Genomic DNA, 19,705 nt, shown 5'->3' on the forward strand with positions numbered 1-19,705 from the left:
ATTTGCAGGCTCTTGCCTGCTGTTAGTGGATTCAAATCCCACCCAGCCTTCAAGGCCCAGCCCAAGGCCCACCTCCTTCCACCAGATACAAGGGAAAATAGATTTTGGCCCTTCTAGGGAAGAACTTACAGTCTTCTCAGAGAAGAGATTTGTATTCAAGTAGCCATAGAAGTTGGAAGGTGTTCAGTGAGTGGCCCTAAAATGGAGCTACTTAAGTATGAACCAGCAGATCAGTATCACCTGGGAACTCATTAGTAATGCAAATTTTGGGGTCCTACCCTGGACTTACTGAATTAGGATCTCCAGGATTGGCTAAGGAGTCATTGGTTTAACAAGCCCTCCAGGTGAATCTGATGAATGCTAAAGTTGGAGAGCCCCTGCCTTAAAAGAAGTGAATTTGTGGGAAGTCAAAGGAGTAATTGACTTCCAGGGAAGTCTTCTAGAAGAAATTGGCATTTGAGGGTTGGCCCTTTAAGACTGTTAAGATTCAGACACCTGGAGAGGAGTGGCAGGCATCTTAAGAGTAAAGACGATGTGAGCAGAGACCCAAATCCAGAAACGCACAGGGTGTCTGGAAACAGCAAGGACTTCCATGTGGCCAGTGCCCAGGATGGCTGGAGAGGAGTTGCTGGCAGTCAAGTTTCAAATAATAACAGCAACTTGTATTGATCCCCTATGGTGTGCCATGAAGATTTCTAGATCCTTTATTTACAAGAATTCCCTTATGCTATTCCCATAACCCTATTGAGGAGGAAGTGTTATTAGATGATCCCCAATTAAAGATCAAGAAACTGGCAGGGTGCTGTGGCTCATGCCAGTAATCCCAGCACTTTGGGAGGCTGAGGCAGGCGGATCACTTGAGGCCAGGAGTTCAGAACTAGCCTGGCCAACATGGAGAAACCCTGTCTCTACTAAAAATACACAAATTAGCCGGGCATATTGGTGTGCACCTGTGATCCCAGCTACTCAGGAGACTGAGGCAGGAGAATCGCTTGAACCTGGGAAGTGGAGGGTGCAGTGAGCCAAGATAGCGCCACTGCACTCCAGCCTGGGTGTCAGAGCGAGACTACGTCTCAAAAAAGGAAACAAAAAAAGAAGATGAAGAAACCAAGGCTTACAGAAAGTAACTAAACTGTCCAAATCACACAATTTGGGTTTGAATTTTCACAGCAGTAAGGATATAAGTTGAGCTTTGAGCTGGGCAGCTCCAAGCTTAGAGCTTGACTTTAGGGCAATTTGGGAGCCATCTAGGGGTGGTTAACAGGCAAAACAGACAGTTGGCAAGGAGACCAGTGCGGCAGCCATAACCCAGGAGAGAGATAATGAGAGTGAGGATTAAAATTAGGGCCAGGGGCATGAAATGGAAGGGGCAGATTCCAGATAGGGCAGGGTCAGAGGAGCAGGACTTGAGCAGGGATAAAATGGAAGGGACAAAGGAGAGGCTTGGGGTCAAAAGTCTCCTGGGAGCTTAGTCTGGGAGGAAGCTGGAGTCATTAACTGAAGCAGAGAACAACAATAGTGACAACAAGTAGATCAGCCTCTTCTTCATATTGGATTTTATTTGTCACACACTTATATACAGGTACTGTTCTAAGAGCTTTACATAGATCAGACCGTTTAACTTTTACAACAGCCTCCAGAGGTAGTTACTATTATTCTTCCCATCTTACAGTTGAGAAAACTGAGGCACAGAGAATTTAAATAACTTGCCCAGGACCACATAGTATAGCCTTCCTCGTCTACTCTTGCTGTAAAATAGCACTGGCATCTTGTCAGGGATTGGAATTCCTCAAAATGATTCAATTATGTTTCTTCCAAACTTGGAAACAAATGGAACTGTAGCCAAGTAAAGCAGCAGGTTAATGAATCCAGTAGTTCTCAATCTTCCCCATGCACTAGTATCACCTGTGGTGCTTTACAAACTTACCAGTGCGGGGATCCCACATCCAGAGATCAGGATTGTGTTGGTCTAGGCTGATGCAACATTTGTTGGTTTGCTCGTTTGTTGTTTAAAGCTCCCCAGGTGTTTAATGTGCACACAGCACTGGGTCTACTGAATAAGTCAATTGACAAGCAAGCATTTATTGCTTACCTACTAGGTGGTAAGTGCTGTGCTCCATGCAGTGGTAGATTCCAAAGGTGATCAAGATACGCCCCAGCCCTCAGAATGGATATCTTCCAGGATTTGCATAAGGCTAAGGAAAAAGATAGAAGCAATTTGGGAGCAGAGCAGAAGTGGTGAATTTAGCTAGTGACCCAGAATTAATCCTTGGAGCTTGCTAGGAGAAATAGGGAGTACTGGAGAAGAACAGTGTTTACACTAAATAAAACAGATAAACCTCCAGAGATTGCTCGGTAAAGTTATCCCTTCACTTTGGAGGTCAACTGGTGTAGACCAATTTGTCATCCTCTGTCTGCTTTCTATGCAATAGGAACTCTGAATGGCTTGTGTATCCAGGCGCAGATCAGGCCCTGGGGCCAAACCACCAATGGCAAGACATATCTTGTTTTGGGCCAATGGGAAAAAAACGAAAACATTTCAGCTGCTGCTAAGTCCCAGTGTCTTTATTTGAACTTCCCTGGAATAGGCAAGTTAGTGGTATTTATGGCTTACAAGAATTTCCATCTTTAAGTTTATCTTCTTGTTAAAAATCAGCCATCCCTCTACCCAAACCAACCAAAGACAATAAATCAAAGCTTAAATAAGAATCAAAGACTTATCTCTCCAAGTAGGAATCCCTATAGTTGCTAACATACTATATTTTACTATCAGGCATCATAAGAGGTTAAGTGATTGGAAGGCAGGGACTAGCTTCCCTTCAACTAGGTATGCAGAAGCCATGGAAATGAGACCAGACATTGTGCAAACTAAGGGAGGAAGAGCTGGGCTAGCATTTTCCAATGAATTCCAGCACCTCGTGCCACGCTTACCTCTCCCAGATGACGCACACTGTGCTGTTGTTATTCTTAACTGATTCTGCCAGTTGATGACTACACTCTCCAATCTGGTTCCTTTCCCTTTTGCAGAAACAGTGGTGTCAAAACAAGCCTGTCTCATTTCTGAATACTGAACGGATGTACCATTCTATCACTGTCAGCGAGGGAATGACAGCGGAGTTTGGCAGCAGCCTTAAGCCAGTGCCATAAGCTGCTGATATTGTAGCAAAATGTAAAAGAGGTACTATTTGGTGCCCACTGGCCTTCTCTGTGCTCTTGTTGTCCACACCTATGTTCAAGTGCGGTGTTAGTGACAGGCCCAGACAGTGGCCATTCTACCCTAACACCCAAGTTGTTCCCATGGCCCACCTACCATGCATTGCACGAGTTGGGGGTGACATTTACTTACTGCTCAAAAGCAGCCTTTTTCACAGATACAGTAGAAGGGGCTCAGGGAAGTAGGCCTTTTACTACCAAATATGTTTACTGATGAAGTTACCACATTGTCCAAAAATTTTCTTTTCTGAAGAATTTCTGAACATATTTTTTCTGAAAAATCTTGATCAGTGTTTTCTTTTGGAAAAACGTGAGAGGACTGCTCACTCCTTCAGAACTTCTCTTTTAAAATGCAGTTAATCTTTGGAATTTAAGTTCCACATCTTAATGCACTTTTATTATTTATTCCCCATCACACAGAAAGTTTTCCAGGAGTAATAACATATATACAGAGACTATAGAATTTAAAACCTACAAATCATGGTCATGGAAATGCTTTGTTCTCAAATGCAATCCCATATGGGCAGACAGGGTCCTAATCTCCCTCGTATTGAAAATGGCTACCCGGCAAAGACAGGGAATCAATCTAAATGCCCATAAATGACAGACTGGATAAAGAAAATGTGGTACATACATACCATGGAATGCTATGCAGCCATAAAAAAGAACAAGTTCATGTCTTTTGTGGGAACATGGGTGGAGCTAGAGGCCATCATCCTTAGCAAACTAATGCAGGAACAGAAAACCAAATACTACATCTTCTCACTTATAGGCGAGAGCTAAATGATGAGAACTTATGAACACAAAGAAGGAAACAACAGACACTGGGGTCTACTTGAGGGTGGAGAGTGGGAGGAGGGAGAGGAGCAGAAAAAATAACTATTGGGTACTGGGCTTAATATCTGGGTGATGAAATAATCTGTACAACAAACCCCTATGACATGAGTTTTCCTATAAAACAAACCTGCACATGTACCCCCAAACCTAAAATAAAAGTTAAAAAATAAAAATTAAAAAACTAAAGTTGCAAAATCCAGAAAAGAAAAAAAGAAAATGCTGCCTTCCTAAGAGTGCTTTTGCTGTCTATGGGGAAGGCCGGGGAGAGGAGACAAGAGGGAAACAGGCTGTCATCAGCAAAAGTTTCCTCCAAAGGAAGCAAAGCCTGACCTCAGGATTTCTTCCTGTCATAAGCGGGGTGCATATTGCTTTTGTCCTCCAGGGTTCAAAGAGAAATCTATCTTATTCTTTTCCTCTGAAAAAAATTTTCTCCCACTCCCTCCTCCTTTTCTTGAAAAATTTAAATGATACAGAAAAGTTAAACTCTCACATTCATACTTCCCAGAGTTAACAACTGTTAACATCTGGTCATATTTTCCTCCAGTTTTTTTTTAAGAAATAGTATGTTTCAGATTCCAAACCTAATCCCCTCTAACCAGCCTACTCTCCTGTACCCAAGAGAAGCCACTTTCATGAGCAGATGTGGGTCCTTCCAATCCATTAAAATATAGACATTGTATACACTCAGGTATGCCACAAGTAATAAATAGCATTGCTTTCTGTATGTGCAGTGTTTCATTATTTACATAAGTGGCATCATTCTTGATAGTCACTGCAACTTTGCTTTTTGTTTCTCCTTAACATTGGGTTTTTGGTGAGCCATCCATACTGAGCTATGTAGATCTAGTTCTTCCCCTTTCTTGTGTATATATCACATTTCCAATCCACTATTGATGAATGTTTAGGTTCTTTCCAGTTTCTTACCATTTTCTACAATGGTGCAATAAACATTCTTGTACTTGTCTCTTTGTATAAACATCTAAGTATTTATGTAGAAAATATACACAGTTGTGGAATCCATGGGGCTAGGATGTATTTCTAGTTTGCTTAAGTGCTGCCAAAAGACTCCCTAGTGACTGTTATGCGCCAACATAAGATGATAGAACCATTTCCCCCACATGCTGGCCAAAGTTTGATGTTCTTGGACACTAAATTCATTTCCAATTTGGTGGTTAAACAATAATGCCTAAGTATTGGTTTTATTTCTCATTTCCATGCCTATTAATAAGTGTAACTACCTTTTGCAGGTTTATTGGCATAACAATTTTCTTTCATCACATCTTTTGCTTATTTTTCTGTTAGATTATTTGTATTTTTATTACCAGTTTGTAAAAGTTCTACCTGTATCCTGGGTAGTAATCTTTTGCATATTATATACACTGAAAATGTCTTCTTTTCTTATTTTTGAATTGGTAATATATGCATATGATACGAACTTAAAGAGTTACAAAAGTGGGCAGTGAAAAGTTCCCCTTTCACATCTACTCCTCTTCCCCCATTCAGTTTCCCTTCTTAGACAAAAACCAGTGCTGTGGTACACCCTTCCAAAGAGTTCAATACATATACAAAAAATAGTCTATATGTTTCTCTACAGTTTTTTTAATAAATTTAAAAGATTCATTCTGCATATTGCTTTTTTCACTTAAAAATATTTTAGACATCATTCTGTAAGCTCCATTCAGCTTATATGGAGTTTTTCGTTTTCTTTCTTTTTATTTCAATGGCTACAAAGTCTTCTTTTTCTATTTATGGACCAGAATTTATTCAACTAGATTCCTACTGATTGACACTTCCAATTTTGTGTTATTAAAAATTTGCTTCTTACCAGAGGGTGGGACGTGTAGTGGGGGGATGGGAGGGGAGGTAGGGACAGTTAGTGGGTACAAAAAAAAATAGGAAGCATGAAAAAGTCCTACTATTTGATAGCACAACAGGGTGATGATAGTCAATAACAATTTAATTGTACCTTTAAAAATAACTAAAACAGTATAATTGGATTGTTTGTAACACAAAGGATGAATGCTTGAGGGGACAGACACCCCATTCTCCATCATGTGATTATAATGCATTGTATGCATATATCAAAACATCTACCCCATAAATATGTATACCTACCATGTACCCCAAAAATTAAAAATAAAATTTTTTAAATAAAAACAATTGTGATTCAGTAAAAATTCATATTATTTCATACATGTACAAATATCTGAAGAATAAATTCATAAAGAGAACTAAAGACTAAGTGCCTTTTTAAAAAAATAGGTTTTGCCACATTGTCCTCTGTAGAGTCTGTACCAATTTATACTCCCATCAGCAATGTATGTGTCACTTGTCTTTTAAAAAGATTAATATAATAATAACAGATAACATTTATTTTGTGTTTATAATAGGTCAGGCATGTTTCCAAATCCACGACTTGTATTTTACAGAAATCATTATGGAAAATGTCAAACATGAGTAAAATAAACTAAAATAATATAGTGAACTCACCCTCACTCAGGCTTTACCCTCCCTCAGCTTTAGTAATTAAGAATATATGGCAAATCTCCTTTCATCTGTATACCCACCTCCACTCCCTTCCCCACAAACCTGCTGGATTAAAGCAAATGCCAGGCACTGTAAAATTTTAATCACAAATACCTCAGTAGTTCCTCTAAAAAACACAAATCTTTATTCAAATTTCCCCAGCTGATCCACAAACATTCTTTCACATTGGGTTTCTCTGAATTAGAATCCAAAGGATGTCCCTGTGTTTTATTTGGTCACTGTGCCTCTTAAGTCTCTTTTTGTCCCTAACAACACTCATCCCTTTTGTTTTTCCACCATTTATTTATTAAAGCAAAAAAGCATCATACGTCTTACTCAATTGTCTTAACCTTGTTTGTAATGGGGTCGAGGATTTGTTTGGTTTTGTTTGCCATAAAAGGGGTGAAATTTTGCTATTGTCAGATTTCAGTACCTTTTCCTCCACAGTATGTGTATTTTGTATCCTGTTAAAGAAAGCTTTCCCTACCCCAAGGATACTTATGCATTTTTTTCTCACAGGTATAGAATTTATTTACATTTTGGACCTTTAATCTACCTGGAGTCTATGTTTGTATATAAGATAGAAATCTCATTTTATTTTTTCTCTGGTATACAGCCATTCTCTACCCTTTCTTCATTGGTTTGCAATGTTGTCTCTGACACAAGCTAAATTTTTCACATATACCTGGCTCTGTTTACAAGCTCTCTCTGCTGTTTGATTAATCTACATATCTGATCCTACTCCAATACCACACTGTTTTAATAACTATAGCTTTTTAATATGTCAACACGTTGTTAGCACAGATTTGCTTAAAATTTTTTAAGTACAATAAAATCAAGCCCTTTAGAGCCCTCCAATGTTCAAGCAATGATGAACTTTGATTTTAGGGAAAAAATGACATTTGGCAGACTGTTGAAACTGACATGGGAATCTGTGTTGTCCTAATAAATAAAATGTAAAAGCTAGATTTACTTTATTTGGAAAAGTTGTATGCAGTTCTTCTACAAGTACAGGAATTTTATGATGACTTCTCAGATCAACAAAGGATTTGCTCTTTTCTTTCCCTTCTTCTTTCTTCAGCCTTCTCCATATCAACATGGACAGGGAGAAGTGGAGGCTGAAAACTCATTAATCCAGGAGTTAGGTGAGGGTGAACATTCAAATCCTTGCTTTACAGATTAAGAATAAGAGACCCCAGAAGTGGGAAATGGACAAACCACAAATCTCAGGACTCTTGTTATTTGTGTCCTGCTAACTACTAAATTTTGTAGTTTTGGACAGTTTTAAGCAAGAGAGTAACATGATCTTATTTGCATTTTATAAAAATCTATCTGCTGTGTGCAGAATGGATGGAAAGGTGGATATTTAAATGAGAAGAGATGGTGGCTTGGACTGGGGTGGAGAGGTGAAGAGGGAGAAAAATGGATGGATTCAAATATATTTTGAAAGTGGATTTGGCTGGGCTTGTTGGCAGACTGTATTGAGAGGATGAGGAAAGGGGTGAAATCAGATAACTCCTAGTTTCTTCGTGTGAACAACTGAATGGATGGAATTGGCTTTTTTACCAATAAAGGAGATGTTGGGAGAGAAAGGGCACAAATGGGAAGTGAAAATTAAGTGTGGTATTTAGACAAGTTCAATTTGCAGGAATATAATTATAAAATTTAGAAGTTTGGGCTGGAGATAAAAATTTGGGACTTGTTAGCATGTAAAAGACACTGAACATGGGAAGGAATGTGATCGCCAAAGGAGAGAGTTTGGAGTTGGCCAAGAAGGACCAGAACCAAAAGCCTGAGGAACACCGACGTTTGAAGTAACAAGGTGACAAGGGATAAGAAGCTCACACAATTGCCTGGGGAGAAAAAAAGAAAAAGAGTAGAGCACATTATGGTGATCAGACAAGGAGAATATCTCAGGAAGGAAGGAGGGGTTGGCTTTACCAAATCCTGCTAGGATTCTTGAGGAGTAGGACTAAGAGAATTAAACAAGGAGAACACACCTGGGATTCTGGCTTCTAACAACCACTTTCTCAGAAGACTTCTACTCCTCTCCTTATGGCCTGTGCAGCAGAAGTTCATGAATTTACTGTCCAGGAGGATTTGTTGGCCGAAGGACTATCATTGCCCATCTGAGGATTTCCCACTTGGAGGCAAACTCCAAAAGAGTCCATCATGGGAGGTCAGGAACTCAACACCTCTCCCCTGGATCACTGTACTGGATCCTTCTTTACTGCCGTGATTCTGGACTTACTAGATCTGACACATTAGCTCAACATTATTTCTTAAAATACTGTTCAAAATTGGCATCACATTTTTCAGGGCAATTTGTCATCATCTATTAAAACTTAAAATGCTCATGCACTCTGACCTGGCATTTTTACCTCTATGTGTCTCTCAAGAGCTAAGACAAATGTTGAGGAATGTTCCAAAAAAAGTTTTGTTTGCCATAGTAAAAAAATTGGAACAATTTAAATGCCCACCCATAGAGAGATGGTAAATATTAAAGTATAACCTGTCAATACAGTTGAATGTTATGTAGCTACAAAAAAAACATGCAGTCTTTCTAGATGTGTTGACATGGAAAGGCAACCATGACATCTGTGTTGGTGCATGTTGAGCATGAAATTCCCTCTCCTTGCTTTCTAACAGATCTCCAGTTTTCCTTTGGTCTTCACTTCCTCCCCTTGGCAGCCCATGTGACTCAGACTTTACCTAATCCACTTGTTCCCCTAGAGATCCTAAATGTGAAGACCAAATCTGTCCTTAACTCCGTAGCCAGAGAAAATTTTAAAAACCTAATCACATCACCTTCTTCTCCTTGTCCTTAGAATAAAAACCAAAATCCCATAGAAAGGTCAGCATGGCCCTGTGTGATCTGACCACCGACTGCCCACTCGGTCACATCATCCCTCTCTTGCTTATTCTCTAGGCTTCTGGCACTCTGGCCTTCTTTCTGTTCCTTGAATGACATGTTTCTTCCTACCACAGGACTTTTAAACATGATGTTCTCACTGCCATCATCCTTCAGACAGCCCAAATGTCACCTTCTCAGGGGAGCCTTCCAGCCAACACAAGCTAGATGAGATCTGTTTTTATTCTAAAAGCCATTTTGTCTTTTTCCCTCTTGGCCCTTCTCATAATGTGCACTCTAATGCACTGCCCTTCCTTCTATTCTTTGAATATTATCAACCTATTGCCATCTTAGGGCCTGCACTGGCTGGTACCTTTGCTGACAGTGCCCACCAGTCTGTCATGTCCCTCTGTTGTAAATCTCCACCTGGCATTTTTCTTGTTTATCCCTTCAAGGGTCTTCTTTACTGCTATATTCTCTGTACCTAGAGCAGTACCAGGCCCCTAAGAGGCTAATGAATTTCTGTTGGATGAATGAATGCCTTTAAAAATTCTTTACTAATTGATTTCCAGCCTGATATAGTTTAGATATTTGTTCCCTCCAAATCTCATGTTGAAATTCGATCCCCAGTTGTGGAGATGGGACCTAATGGGAAGTGTTTAGGTCATGAGTTCTCGAGATAATGAGTTCTTGCTGTATTAGTTCCCACGAGAAGTGATTGTTAAAAAGAGCCTGAGGCACCTCCTTCCTTCTCTTTCTCCCTCCTTCTCCACCTCCCTCCTCCCTCCTTCCTTTTTCCTCCTTCCTCCTCCTCCTCCTCTCTTGCAGTGTGATCTACATATGGCTTCCCTTTGGCTCCACTTTGCCTTTTGCCATGAGTGAAAGCAGCCTGAGGCCCTTACCAGAAGAAGAGGCTGGTACCATGCTTCTTGTACAGCCTGCAGAACTATGAGCCAAATAAACCTCTTTTCTTTGTAAATTAGCCAGTCTCAGGTATTCCTTTATAGCAGCACAAAACAGACTAACTCACAGTCCTATTACTTCACTGAAAGTACTCTCTTTTAGCCACTTCCAGAAATGGCTTTTTTGTTCTCATCCTCTTGAACCTCCCTCCTCCTCCCCTACTGCAAATTGGATACCTCCTTTCTTTTCTTGTTTGCTTCCTTTCCTTTTGTGAAGCCTCTCACTCACCACCTAGCTGACTGCTCCTTCTCTCTCCCTTCTAATAGCATCTCCCATTCTCACACTTTGAAAATCCTCCATGGTTTTTATTCCTCTCCCTCTCTTAGAAAAAAACACCATCTGTCCCAAGACTTCCAACAAAATGTCTGCAGCCATGACTCAACCACCTACAACTCTTACCCCAGCCTTTCATTTACATTTCCGTCTTCTTTATTGCCCTACAATGTTTTTAAACTCCATATGTTAAATCTTCCTATTTCCCGGCTAGTTTTGCTTTGAAAAGTCCTCTTTAAGGTCAAAAGCACCAAGACTCATCCTTGCCCCATAACCCAGGAATTGAATTATTATTAATTCTTGCTTCCCTTTTGGCCTAAACAGCCAAGCTGTCATCTTGGCCTTCTGAGTCTTCACTATATTTTTTGGATTCAACACCTTTTCCATTCCCATTTCAGGCCCACTCTGCTTTTACCTACAATAATGCAAACTCTTCCATCTTTGAAAATGCCCTTTTTAGCTCTGAAAACTCAGAACCACAGAATAGTAGAATTGGAAAGATTCTTTGAGGGAACCTGTCTCATTTTTTGAAATGGGAAAACTGAGTTCCAAAAAATAACTAGGATTTGCTCAATAGTGCAGCTAAGCATTCACGTTAGAGATTTTTCCACCTATCCTTCCACACTGTCTTGTCTCCAAAACATTCTTTCTAACTTGGCTTTCTTTTCTACACAGCTGCCATGTTGGTCTTCCTTAAGATGGAAATAATCCTGTTGTTCTCCTACACACAAAAAAACTTCAGGGACTTCTAATGCCTCAGTTAAGCTGAGAAGTTTACTCAGAATTCCTAGATCTACTGCTCTCAGATTTAAGCTCAAACTCCTCTACCCGGTATCTGGCATTCAGGTTTTTATAACCTGATACCTCTCCTGCTTATAAATGGAATGGAAAGGGAATGAATGAGTAGAGTATGGAATGGAATGGAAAAGGAATGCATGAGTAGAGTATTGGCAGACCAATTTCAGAGCAGTATGAAGAGTTTTCGAAGTATTAAAATTCTTCTTCAATGGCATGGATTTTCTTGGGAGCTAGTGAGCTTCCTATGAACCTCAGTGTTCAAGAACAGGCTAGACAATACTTACAATAAATATTAGAAAGACAGCCTCCATTATGGTGGTGGAAACTGGTTGAGATGAGTTCAGACTCCTTACACTTCTGAGTGCTAACACCCAATATCCTTCCTGTCTTAATTGGCTTGGGCTGCTATAACAACTAAGTGGCTTGAACAATAGAAATTTATTTCTCACCGTTCTAGAGGCTGGAAAATCTAAGTTCAGAGTGCCAACATTCCTGGGTTCCGGTGAGGGTCCTCTTCTGGGTTGCAGACTGCTGACTTCTTATTGTATCCTGACATGATAGAAAGAGAGCAAGCTATCTCTGTGGCCTCTTCTCATAAGGGCTAATCCCATTCATGAGGGTCCTACCCTCCAAATACTATCACACTGGGAAATAGATTTCAACACGTGAATTTGGAGGGGACACGAATATTTAATCCACTGCACTCCCCATTCTAGCCTACTTCTGGATTCCTTTCACATGCCACTCCAAAAACACCTGAACTTCCAGCTTGCCCCATATGGCCCTCCACTTTCCTATCCTTCTATTCCTTTGTTTATGCTATTCTTGCTGCCTGCAATGTCGCTTTCAACCATCTCCATGAAACACATTTAAATGTCATTTCTTCTGTGACATCTTTACAGATACCTCCTACTGAGTGTCTCTGTGTCACTATCTCTACCTCTACCTCTATCTTATCTCGCTCAACCTCCCTTAGCATAAAATCATGTAATTATGTTGCTCAGGATAGATTGGAAGGAACATTAATGGGCATCTGGTCCAAATACCTATGATTTTATTCTCTTGCTGTCTCCTCTCCCAGGAGATTTTATTCTCTTGCTGTCTCCTCTCCCAGTCCTGTACGTCATTGCTGAGTAAATCCACATACCCTTCCTTTCATTGCATGTTTTTCTGTTAGAAAACCTCCAGAAATCCCTGCCTCAAATCTGTGCCTCTTCATCCTGCAGTCAAAGTCACCATCAGTAGCTCCCACTCCTGACTCTCTCACCAGAAGGGTCCCTCTCCTTTGATGGGACGAGCTCCATCTACTCCTTTACTCACATCCCTGTTCCTTCTTCCCTGTATGTTCAGGCCATTCTCTCTGCCAGAAATGCTTTACCCTTTCTTCACTTATAAGAAATGTGTTACACTCCTCTCCAGGAAGACTTTCTTAATTACGAGGGCTACTGTTTTTATTTTAAATTTCTTAATTATTACCCATACAGTAATGAAATGCCTGTCTCAATACTGATGGCGAATTTTTTTTCTAGCTATTTTGAGTATTGACATTCTCTCTTCCTACTGGGAACATGAACCACCTCATCTTTCTCTTGCCCACTTCCACCCACTCAAGGAATCAAGTACCCAGGAAACCTTAACACTTGTTGACATTTGTTAAGCAAGTTACATCTTTATAGTGGCCATTTTATCAAACAATAGCCAAAACTCTATATTGTGGTGAGAAGCAAAACCGGATAGAAAGGAAAAAAATATGTATTTGGAAGGGGAGACCACAAGGAGAAACTGAATATTAGCAGCGAAACAAACTGGTAATAAACCTTAATAGTTTCCTAAAAGAGTAGGCATGATTGCTTTAATTGAAACAGAAGACACGAACACCGGAGATGTGCCCCTTTAACACCAGGAAGATGAATTAGAAAAGCTGCCCCAAATATTTTTTGAGTGATGTATTATGTGATGAGAAGCTTGTAATATGTTATGGTTGCACCTTTGACGTATGATTTAACCCGTTGATGCAGAGTCTGGATTTCTTGGTTTGCCTCTGTCTGCCTTTAGCTATTAGAAAAGAGATTCTAAAATGAGAGCAGAAATGGATCCTTATAAAGGTTTGATGTGGAGGGTGAAGTCTTTCTGCAGATTTATGCCGAGAATTTATCTTAGGAAGAATTGCAAAACCGAACGCTGCAATATGAAAGTTATTCCTTAGAGACAGATCACTCTGAAGTCTGGCTCCAAGTGGTCTTCCTGCTTAAGCTTCCAGGCCAAATGATGGCAGACAAATATATTGCTGGAAATTGGAGATGTGGCATTTTCACTCTTCCGAATGTTTCAGACAGGTAACTTTTACTGCAGGAAAGTCTTTCATAGCAGAATTAAGCCAAGGTGTAGACCCTCATCTTGGCCCAGGTTCAGGGAGGTAACCAGTGTCTAACAAGGCAATCAGAGGAATTTGTAAAGGGGCTTCTGAACATTCTGACATAAACTCAGTGAATTTGGGTTGGGGTGGAGAAACGGGGTCCTCTCTCCATGGAACCCCCAAGCATGCACTTCAAAGGCAATTAGCATTGCTGATCAAGCAAACAACTTGTACCTTACTATCTTTTATAGAAGTATTTAAAACTTTTTAACAAAACACATGCCTTCTTCATGTCACTGCTATGCTGGTAGCTCTTATTTTAAATGTATTACGACTTCTAAATGCTTTTCTGCCATGTTTGCAGAGAGCCAACCCAGCTACATCTCATATTTGGCAAGTTTAATGAGTTTCCTCTCCTATCTCTCTCTGCCATCATTAACATTGTTCTTGAAATGTGCAAGCAGGAGTGAGCTCAGCCCAACACTCATAAACCTTGTCCTCTTCTGCCTTTTGGGTCATGCTGACCTGGTCTTGGGGTAACTACTCTGTGGTCACATCCTGTTAACTAGTTGAACACCCGTCTAATGGTGTCCTTGTCTCTATAGCATTTCCTCCAGATTACTGATGACTACAGCACATGGGAGAGCATCAAAAGCTAGGGTACAATGCAACCAGAGTGTATCAGCTGCTTCCCTTCAATTCGCCAGGTCGACCCTAAAGTCCTAAGTCCAGACTAGCCATGAACTATTTTCTCACTGTTACCCTAGTCTCCTTAAAACTGTTCTCAAAACTATTTTTCTACTACTTTGCTGAGTTTAGAATAAATACCACCTTGCATCTGCTAGGTCTTTGAGTTCTGATTGTGGCAATTAGCTTTAGCATCCTCTTTTATGTCCTCTTATAAAAACGATCCACCAAGTAGTCCATATCTCAATTTCATCTTCAATATGGCTCCAGACTCCTCCTTCCCTTTGTCTCTCCTTGTTCCAGGTTACAGTCCTAGAATGAACACAGAGCAAAATTCAGACACTAGGCTATTTCTTTTCTGCAGTATCTTTTCCCAGCATCTGACAAGTTCATAGCCTGTCTTTCTCTCTAGGATTGTTCCTTTACAGAAATGTACATGGATTAAATAACAACAATCCTCACCATCAGGTTTGAAAGGCATGGGGGATGCAAAGTGCCTGACTCAGGCTTTCCCACAAATCTGAGAAATGAATCTGGAGAATTCTGTTACTCTTTAACAGCTGTCTTTGAAAGGGAGAAGACATACAGCGGATGTTATGGGCCCACCCAACAAAGTTGACCTCCTTGAGTCAGGTGCAAGGCCAGATAGACACATAGGAGAACAGGTTGATGTGACCTAACAACGCCATCTAAAACTTTCACCCCAGAATTTACAAACTGGGCATTTCCTTTGTTTAAAAACTTTTGCTTTGAAGTGGGTGTTCCAATAGCATGTGAGACTCTATAGCTCAGACAGAGAGTCTAACTTTTGTCTAAAACCAGGAGTTTCATTGAGGAAAACAACAGAACAACTGATTACAGATGATGATATTCAATGAAACCTCAAGAACACTGTAGCTTCTCAATCCACTTAGGACTGAAATGATAAGCCCCACACTCTAAAAGATTTAACTGAGAGAAAAGCAACTGAGCATATTTAAACCCCTTTCTTATTAACACTAATAACAATTAATTACAAACATTTATTCTGATTTATGGACACCTGCTTACCATCAGCAACACAGACCCACCCCTCCAATTATTTAGTGATACAATGGCACATTCATTTTGCTCTGTGGAGTCAAGCCTTTTCTAATTTCCTGTGTAGCCACCTTCAGTTCTGTGTATATCTTCCTATTTTAAATTACCAACAGGCCTCAAACATATTTGCCTGGTTTTGAAAGCAGCAGGAGGTGCTTTTTGAAGTTTCTGAAATACACACACATGCATACATGCATATGCGTGCATGCACTCACATGAGGCACTCAATCCAAGTACACTGTGATAAGATTTTTTCCGTGCAAAAGTTTTCCAAGTACTTACTCACACTCAGACATACAAAACTTCTATTTTTCTCCCTTATTTTAATGATCTATCACAATTAGATAAATTCTTATTTATAACACTATTTTTGCAGTCACAAAGAAATATAAGTGATGACCAAAATGACTTTAGAAGTCAGCCTAGGACGTTATTTTCTGCTATTAGTCCTTACCAATGTCAAGTGCAAAATTTAAATTAACAAGCGCTTCCCTTATTGGAATGACTTCAGCACTTTTGCTGCCTTCCATTGATTTCTATTTACTTTGGCAGCCACAGGCAAGAAGAACATATTTCTGTGCCTGAGGAAGCACCCTAAGGCTTCACTAGGGTATATAGATGCGAATGCCATGATGAAATGTTGCTGCGAGGTTATTCTAAAAATTAACATAACACAAGAGGAGCACTATTTATGTAGTGTTTCTACAGGCCTTACCTTCCTGTTAGCGTTGTGTTAGAGTCATCTCCTGGCTATATTTCTCATATTAACAACTGGTCTATAGTCCTTTAACCTAACAGTAAATATGCTGTCAAAGCCATTTTAATACTAAACAGCTTACCTGCAAATATGTCATATGCCAGATATTCTGGACCAGAGGTAACCTTGACCCCACACTAAGCTTGTAGGAAAAGAAGCAAATGCCTCTAAATCATGAGGTTACTGTTGGTGACAGGTGTGTATAAAGAACATTCTTCATTAGAAATACCAATAATAAATATTTCTAAGCTCCAAGTTGGCTTCAAGAAGGTATGAAAATCTATAGAAGGGTTAAAATAAGCTTTGGACTCACTGTTCGGTTTTTTCAATTCTTTGTAAACTGTTAGCCTCAGGTTTCTTAGAGTTGAAAAACCCATGGAATAAAAACAATCAGAAGATACTCCCTTTCCTTTTTTCTCTTCTCCATTTTATCACCTGCAATAAATCTCCAAACATATTATGGCATATTCATCTACCAAAGATAGCTAGACAGAAATATGAGCTACTACATTTTTCTTGAACCCATTTCCCATATTCTGACATTTCAAACATTTGCCAACACCCAGTGGCTCCACCAGTTTTATCAATAATATAAAAATAAACTAAATTAAAAAAAAAATAAACTCAACTCTAGAGGACTACAGACGATATTTCTCATCCTGCTTTTAAATTAAGACTTTGTTGGTCCAATGTCAGCCTCAACTCCTCCTTCTGGGACTGGAGGAGATGCCGATAAGTGACCTTGATATGGAGGAAGAGTACCCAGTCTTCTATCACCACAGCCAGACAGATTATCGTGCCTCAGTTTTCTTATAAAGACAAATGTTCCTAATAAAATCCTAAAGGGTACAATGAGAGGATGGGTACAAACCCACTTTGGGGACCAGAGCTTCCCAGCCCTACCATGGTGACTCTGGCCTTTCCTGACTCCCTGCCTAGCCTTCCACAGGTTGTGTCCACAGGATAGGATGTCGCAGAAGCCTGTTTGGTTGAAAGTTGCGTGGGAGGAGGGGCATGTTGACAGGCAGGAGGCAGTTAATTCAGCTGCAACTCAACCAGAGCACCCGAACTATTCTTCTGGGGTAGGAAGAGGGGGGCATGGGCTCCTTTAATGACCCCAGATAGTCAGGACCTCTGTTTTATGTCTTATCGCAATTACAGAGAGACCAGGCCCGGTAAGTCGAAGCAGCTGCAGGGCCACGTGCACATTAACTACGGATGTGCTGCCCCTTCAGATCTCACCCGCACAGGCACTCCCCCCACCCCACACTGGGCCAAATCCATTTCTTTGAAGCATTATATACAAAAGCCACTTCTCGGAAATTGAGTTACTTTTGAATTATGCTATATACTTACTCTTCACCACTTTGAGACACTGGCTAATGATACTCAGAAAAACATTAGCCAGTCCCCCGTATAAATGGGCTATTTCTACTGAGAAAGATTCTACAGCAGAAAACATCTCACGGTGTCTCCTGCCATTGTGGTGGGTGATTTCCTAAGCAACCTCACTAGCATCTATCAGCAGGCATTATTCCATCAGGTCGTTGTCCTGCCTCACCTCCACACTCTCTTAGCTATTCCACAAACCTGTCCTGACTCCAACGTGGAGATGCTGGGAACACGGCCATGGGAGATTCTGACAAGTCTTGACTTAATTCAGCTTCCCAGTCAAGGGATGTGGAGTGAGTGGGCAGGAAATCAGAACCTTATTAACAGTGACAATATGGTTCTCAGGACAAACACATAGAGCCCATCTTCACTTCATAAGGGAAGCTTTAGAAGGGTAAAGATGGCTTTTGAACCACTTTGGCTAAAAAGGAATGTGTAGTTTTCTAAACCCAGATATGAGTCCTACCTATAACCTTGGAAATTTACCAGGTTAAAGAATGAATCTAAATGTGAAATTCTGCCACCTTAGAATATAGCAAGGACTGGATTTTGTTAGGTCCTGCATCCAGTTAACAATTTCTTTATAAGTTGCATTCCTGAAATTCATTAGGAAGTAGTATTTGGGGTTTCAGAATGTGTGTTTCCATTAAACAGGTGTCATGGTAGCATTTCATTTTATTTGTTCAGCAATTATTTGCATAGGCTTCCCTAAATAAATAATAGCTCTTAACCCATTAAAGCCTCATTGGAACCCTATGAAGCAGATGCCCTTCTTATCCCCATTTGCAGATGAGGAAGCTGAACACTGAGAGGTTAAGTAACTTCCACAGGGTCACACAGCAGATGAAAGTGGCAATTTCCACAGGATCCTTGCTAAGCTGTCTAGGCGTCAGCTTGCCAGGGAAGCTCTCTGAGAACAATGCTCTGAACAGCCCATTCCTATCCTCAAGGCTCCTCCAACTCTGCTACCTGCTGGGAATATTCTGATCTGGACCCCATATCCAGGGCAAACACTGCTCCACGCCAGGAGAAGCAGCAGATCTTGAATGCTGATACTTGCAGATTCCCTGAAGCCAGGGAAGGAAGCTAGAAAGCAGAGTCCATCCCCTGTGACTCCTTGACCCTAGGCGTTTGGGAAGAGACTCTTATGCAAAAAGAGAACTCAGGGAAGACAAAATCTCATAATTAGAGGATGCCGAATCCCTTTCCCCAGCCAATCTGCAAGAGCCACTGCTCCAGAGTTGGGCAACTGAACAGCCAGAGCGGGCTGGTGGTGGAAGGGTGCAGCTGGGCTCACACCCATATTGGCCATCAAATGCCAGGGTCCTCTGGACCACAGCATTTGCATCAGGAGGTACAGACTAGTGGGGTTTTGACTAGGAAAGGAACAGCACCAGTTTCTTTCCCAGGAGTCTAGATACGTGTAACTCTGACCCTAGTGTGGTAGACACCATTAGTCTAATTCCCATGCATTTGATGGACAGCTGCCCTTAAAACATAGGCAGTAGGCATTTACAGTTTTGTGCCACTAAATTAACCACCTGCCATTGTCATAACAGAAAGAATAAACATTCAAGACAAAATGCAAGTGAAAGCTATTTTCAAGGGTAACAAAGTAAGCTCTCCAAGACTGGAAGTGTTCAAGCATCACTTGGCCCAGATGTGATGGAGGGAATTCAGATATCTAGGTGGTTCAACTAGATCAATGCTTTCCAAACGTAGACATTCACCACGATCTCTTGGGGAACTTTGAAAAGAAAATACATTTTGTCAGGTCCATATGGTAAGATTCATTAGATCTGGAGTGAGACTTAAGGAATCTATAAGTTTCACAAAACTCACAGTGATTCTAGAGCTCACCAGGACAAGGAATATTTGGACAGGGTGACCTCTGTGATTCTGTTAGAGAGTCTATGATTTCTTATCAAGGCTCTGGGCCTCACCTACCACAAATTTACAGGTTGCTTGTCAT

General features: G+C 40.6%; 1 long non-coding RNA gene across 1 annotated transcript; it reads right to left on the reverse strand.

The window, feature by feature from the left end:
• Nucleotides 1-1,539: 1,539 nt before the first annotated feature.
• On the reverse strand, nt 1,540-17,824 carry LOC134737356 (uncharacterized). The gene is made up of 5 exons (XR_010122186.1): nt 17,674-17,824; nt 14,649-14,816; nt 11,911-12,010; nt 2,093-2,195; nt 1,540-1,836 (listed from the first exon to the last, which is right to left on the reverse strand). It is a non-coding gene; the product is annotated as an uncharacterized lncRNA (long non-coding RNA).
• Nucleotides 17,825-19,705: the final 1,881 nt, after the last annotated feature.

Source organism: Symphalangus syndactylus, chromosome 8 (assembly GCF_028878055.3).
Source record: "Symphalangus syndactylus isolate Jambi chromosome 8, NHGRI_mSymSyn1-v2.1_pri, whole genome shotgun sequence".
NCBI classification, from domain to species: Eukaryota; Metazoa; Chordata; class Mammalia; order Primates; family Hylobatidae; genus Symphalangus; species Symphalangus syndactylus.